The following is a 6,445-nucleotide window of genomic DNA, read 5'->3' as shown; positions in this document are numbered from 1 at the left end:
GTAGGAAGTGAAGTCATCTATTGAGAAATAAGTAAATGGGTAGAATTGTGAGTAGAGAACAAACAGAGAAGTTTTGGAAGAGTCACTGTGCTGAATTCCCTTGGAATCAACAATATTTTGTTGTTTATAAGGAAGAATTTTTTTCCCTAACATTTTAACAGCTGATGGCAACTTAAAATCATTGCTGCCTGTCTTGATGTAACTTTTATTTCCAGCATATATGGGAACTCGGTCATGGCTATTCATATTGTCACTTAAATTGAGTTATGTGCATTGCTGAAAATGTCATCAAAAAGATTACTTACTTTGTGATTCAGTATCGAAACAGTAAGTTATTTTATACTCAGAAAGGTACGTACCCAGAACAGTGGGGCATGAATTAGATATTAATGAAGCATTCATTGGGAGGGGCGGGGATGAACACAATTCTATAGATTTCTTATAAAGAACAACCAAAAGCTTTAATGAGATCCAAGAATATAAGACACATATATTTATTACTGAGTTGTTCGTAAAAAGAGTGGCTACCACACAGCAAGCAATGCAATTGAAGGAAAGGAAAATTGCCATATACCTCAGAACAGATGAGTGAACTTTGAAATCAATGAGAATTTGGTGTGGCCAATCGAATTATAACACAGGATTATCTTTAACGTGTTTGACATCCATTGGTCAGAAACTTCCAGCTAACTGAAGAGTAGCAAGTTCATTTCCAGCAACTAAAGCACCTTTACTTCTTTCAGCTGAGGAAAACTGAATAAATATGTTTTTTTGTGAAATAAATATACACTTAATCAAATAGGATAAGCTAATGAATCCTAGAGATCTTTGGTATGCTGTAAAATTATAATGTTAATACCAAAGCACTAAATGAAGCATGGATGAAGAAAGGTAATGTATCACCATGACACTGTGCATAACTGCCAATGGCCAAATGTTTCCTCCATGTTAAATTTTAACCTCAAACTATTTCTGAAGAATATCTCAGACTATCTCCTCAAAAATGCTACTATGTATTTGCATACACATGCATGGGTACACACACATACAGATGGTTGGTGAATGGCTTAGCTGATAAACAAGATAAATGTTTTCTGAAAGAGACAACTAGGAAACTTTCTTCACAAGTGTTAATGTTTTACTTCTTGATTTTATTTTGTTAGTGGATATGCACCAGGCTAGTTTAAAAATAAGCTTACTCAAACTATATAATGACTTAGTCATTATTGCTGCCAATGTGAGTGAACAACTGCAACCTCATGATTTTCAATCAACCAACCATTTAATCACCATCTGAAGAAGGCCACTCTTTCTTGTTTTTGAAAGAAAACTATCTATTGACACATTGTAGTAAGATTGATAAAGTGTCAGATATCAAAAACTGTCAAATGGAAGTCAAGAGTCTAGACGAAAATTTTGAAGAAAATACTGAAGATGTAAGAAACAACTACACATCAGGGCACCTGGGTGGCTCAGTCAGTTAAGTGTCTGACTCTTGATTTTGGCTCAGGTCATGATCTCAGGGTCATGAAATTGAGCCCCACGTAGGGCTCCATGCTCAACAGGGGGTCTGCTTGAGATTCTCTCTCTCTCCCTTTCCCTCTGCCTCTCCCCCCATGCATTTTCTCTCTCAAATAAATTAATAAAGTCTTAAAAAAAAATAACCATGCATCCACAACATAGAAGCACAGAGAATGACAATCGGTGTGAAAACATGCTCACTGATGAGTGAGTCAAAAAGAATCTCAGAAGAGTGGGCTCTGAAAGTGAATATATTTTAAGAATTCCATAAGTAATTGGGATTGAGACTTTGAAAAGTAATATAACCTGCCCAAAGTAATACAGTTTGCTTAAAAATTACATTTAAAATTTTTTGGATATCCAACTAAGCCTAAAAGAGCTCTTTCAGTAATGATACAATTTTTGAAAAATATGTTTTAAGAAAGTATTATGTTATAGTTTAATTGGCCGAGTTGTTTCCTTCTCAATCACAAATAAAATAATGGTACTTCTAAGAATTGATGGCATCTTAAATAAAGTACTGTAACAGCAATTTTTGTGATGTTATTTGCCACCTTTCTTTCTATGCTCTCTCATTCATTGATTTGTGCAGCCCATAATAAGTATCAAGTTTGTTCTAGGAATTCCACTAAAAACTAAGGATAAAAAGGCTAATGAAGCGTAGTCTTGTGATTAATGTGTCCACAGTCCAGCTGGTGAGAAAAATAGAAATAAATAATTATACCATAAGGTGATAAGCACTGTAGTAAAGATTTCTACAATAATGGTATTATCGGAGTGCCTATGAGAGAGTTGCTGCCTCTCTGTCTGGGAGATTTTGAGGAAATGTAACAGAAAAGAGACTAGAGATTAAGTCATGAACAAGAGTTCATTGGACAAGAAAAGAACATATTTTGAGCAGAGAGAACAATATATGCAAAGGCCTGCTGGTAGTGATGGGTCCCAGAATATTCAACAAATAGGGTGAAGATAAGAATCACAGAAACATTGGCAGCAGAGGAACTTACAGGGGTAAATTGGAACCTGGTTTTGAAATATCCTTTTTGTAGCAATGGGAAACACTAGAGAATTTTGCCCAGCATTTGATTTTTATATTTCTTTTTATTGTGGTAAAAAATACATGACAAAAATTATATCACTTTAAAAAGTGTACAGTTCAGTACTATTAAGTACATTTTACATGGTGGTACCGACATCTGATTTTTAGAGATAATTCTGTGGTGAATAAACTGGAATGCAAAGCCACTAGATAAAAGATGAATTGAACATTTCAATTGAGATATGATAGGACCAAAGTTAGAATTGGAGACTACAAGAGGGAGACAATTAAAATAAAATTTGTAGGAAGAGGATTATTTGAGGGGAATACAAATGAGTTCCATTGTAGACATGTTATTTTGATATGTATATGAGACATCTGTGGGAAGCCCTTCAGTACACAATTGGAAATATAGTTTCAGAGCTCGGGGAAGATGTGGAACTAGAATCATTAGTCCTGTTGAAGTGAATTATCTTAAGGAACCTCCAAGAAAGTGAAGGAAATGAAATCCAGGATGGGACTTTGATGAGACTCAGTATTTAAGAGCTCACTAAGAATGAGGAGTTAATAAAGGGCACCGTGTAGGAATAGCAAAGCACTAAGAAAGATACCATAAACATCAAATAAGGTGGGGCTGCCTGGGTGGCTCAGCCGGTTAAGCGGCAGACTCTTGATTGCGGCTCAGGTCCTGATTTCAGGGTCATAATCTCAGGGTCGTGAGTTTGAATTCCACATGAGGCTCTGTGCTCAGGGGGGAATCTGCTTGAGGATTCTCTCTCTGCCTCTCCCTCTGCCCCTCCCTCTGCTCACACTCTCTCTCTCTTAAATAAATAAATAAATAAATAAATAAATAAATAAATAAATAATAAATAAATAATCTTTTTGAAAAAATCAAATAAGGAAAGTATTTCAAGTGGTAAAAGCATCTAACAAGTATCAAATATTATATTCAAAGAGAATAAAGCTTTTAAAATGTACATTGGATTTGATAATTAAGAGGTCATTGATGAGTCTAGCAAGGGCAATTCCATTGGCTTGTTGGGGATGAGGTTATGGGCAGAAGTGGATTATAGTGGGTTGAAGAATGATAGCAGAAATATTAGGAATAAAAATATGAAAGAATAAGAATAGTGATAGATAATATCTATGGAACACTTATACAGTGCCAGGCATTGTGCAAATGTTATATAACATTATGCCATTTAATTCCCGTACCAACTTTTTCACAATAGGTATCAAAATTTTATAGGCTTAGGAGAGTTATATAACTTGCCCAAAGACACACACACACACAGACACACACACACATATATAGCTTTCTATAGTCTCTTACAAATACTAAAGCCAGGTTTACACTAGTTTATATACCATTGACAAAGAGTAAATGGAAACTTAAGATATTTACAAAAGTAACTACAAAATATCCTTTCAAGACATTTGACCACAAATGGAGGGAAGGAGATAAATCAGTAACTATTGGAGGAGGTAGTGATACTGAGGCAAGTTTGGGGCTTTTTGGTTTGTTTTGTTTTCTTTTGGAGGGGTGGTGGAAGACAGAGTTGTTTTTAGATTGAAGCGGACTCAAACTATTTTAATTAGATAAGTAAAAGACCGTTTCAATAATGCAAAAGAGAAAGAGAGCCCAAAGAAGGAAAGAAAAGACAATTTTCAGTTCATGGGTCAAAGGCTTACTGTCTTTCTCAGAGAATAATCTGATCTCAGAGACAGAAGAGGAATTTGTGGCATTATATATAGATAACTGAATATGGTAGAGAAGTAGTGGAGTTTTTTTCCTGATATTCACTTTTTCTGACTGTGGAATATGATTGGAGACTTAAAGAGTATAGTAAATATTTACAGAGTATAGTAAAGAATATCGTAAATATTTATAATGAATGTCTCAAAGAGTTGGAAAAGAATTTCTTTGAATTCTTTGGATATTATGATTCTATTGAGCTGGGTGGGAGCTGAGCGCTGAGACCTAGAGCTAAAGCCAGGAGACTGAGGAAAAGCAGACCACCGGGGCACTACTCATTTCCCCGGCTCTGATCCCAGCTGGTGTACCAGGGATCTAATCAGGCCTGTGTCAGCCTCCCTCTTGAGTAGGCCAGAGATCCCAGCTAAATAGCCACCCTACAGCTGCTCCCCGCTCCAGGTGGCCCGGCGGGAGTTCCAGACCAGTCTTGTCTCCCGGGACACTGACACAGCAGACAAGTTTATTGGCGCTTGGGGCTGCCACAGTTGGTGTGGCTGGTTCAGGGGCTGGCATTGGAACAGTGTTTGGCAGCTTGACCATTAGTTATGCCAGGAACCCGTCTCTCAAGCAGCAGCTCTTCTCCTATGCCATTCTGGGCTTTGCCCTGTCTGAGGCCATGGGGCCCTTCTGTTTGATGGTCGCCTTCCTCATCCCCTTCGCCATGTGAGGTTCCATGAGGGTCACCTACCCGTCCCTGCTGCTTCGACTTCAGGCCATGCCTGGTGCTGAAGTGTGCTAAGCTTTACCATTAAACACAACGTTTCTCCAAAAAAAAAAAAAAAAAAAATTCTATTGAATTACAGTAGTAAGTGCATTATTGGTGCAGTTTAAAGTAGAAACCATTACTTTGTGTGAATACCAATAGACATTGTTATGTAATTCACCTTTCCCAGTGTGTGAGGCATTGATAATAAAAGAGAACAGAAGATGATGCCCCTATTGATCCATGGACAGTGGTTGGCTTTAAGAATGTACTAGAAAAGATGAGAAAGGGAAAGAATCAGGAAAGTGGTGAAAATATCATTATGGGGAAAATCAGTATAGGACTGCTAAGCAGGGTAGGGTTAATTATAGAATTGCTGGCTGGGATCAAAGAAATGTGATGTAGAAAAAGAGACTCATAGATATGAAGTAAGCAGCGGTTGTCGGAGAATCTCAGAATTTAAGCTTTCAGAAGCACTTCTGAGAGTTGACTAGTTCGAGGGTTCCACCTTAAAAGGATTTTGCTGAAGAAGGAGGAATGAGAGATCCCCAAATTAAAATCATGTCCGGAAAAAGTAATTTAAAAGTAAATAGGGGTTTTACATAATTTGAAATTTTACTCCCGGTTGAGTAATTCTCTCAGCATATTATTCAACAGTAGCTTTGACAGAGGAAAGTAATTCTCAAGAGTACAATTCCAATAAAAGCATAGAAATTCCTAGGCCTAACTTCTGATTTTGTGAAAATCGATCCTTTTTCTCACACCTCTCTGAAACAGACCCTCTGCTAGTACACAGAGCAGTTCTGGTTAATGCGGCTACAACTGCTACTCTATTTCTAGAAGCCAGCATTTCCCTCAAGGTTAAAGCTTACACCTGTGAAAACATAACCATTACTCTTCCTCAAGGGTTAGTTTTTGTTACTTGTAATCAGTCACTGATGATTGGCAATCATTTTTGAGGACATTTACTCATGTTTTCACATCTCTTTATCACTAAGACTGTTCTCAAGTATTTGCATAGTATCAATTTGCATAATGTACTCCATCAGCATTTATGTGACATTTTATTATTTCATCTTTTCTATTGTCTTTTTACCCTCTGCCTTTAACATGATTAAGAAGAAAAAAAGAAAGCTTTCAATGACAAAGTCACCCAAAGATGGAGCATAAACAAATATCCATGTCTACTATTTTATTATTTTACTATTTAGATAATTCTTACTAGTTAATAAGGCAAGAGATTTCTTACTGAGTTGCATTTTGCCCATGATTAGCTTGTTTTTATCAAGAATATAGAAACTACCTGAAAACTAAAATCTAGATATAATCAGCTAACCTGTGTTTACACATTTTCTTTAAAGCTAACTTACTTTATAGTAATTAGTATGTGGCAAAATGGGCTCTTGCCACGCTACCTGGTCCTGTC

General features: G+C 36.6%; 1 pseudogene; it reads left to right on the top strand.

The window, feature by feature from the left end:
• Positions 1-266: 266 nt before the first annotated feature.
• LOC116633637 lies at positions 267-5,064 on the top strand (annotated as a pseudogene).
• The last annotated feature ends 1,381 nt before the right edge of the window (positions 5,065-6,445 follow it).

This window comes from Phoca vitulina, unplaced genomic scaffold, assembly GCF_004348235.1.
Source record: "Phoca vitulina isolate PV1807 unplaced genomic scaffold, GSC_HSeal_1.0 scaffold8, whole genome shotgun sequence".
NCBI classification, from domain to species: domain Eukaryota; kingdom Metazoa; phylum Chordata; class Mammalia; order Carnivora; family Phocidae; genus Phoca; species Phoca vitulina.
This window is presented reverse-complemented; position numbering and strand designations above follow the sequence as displayed.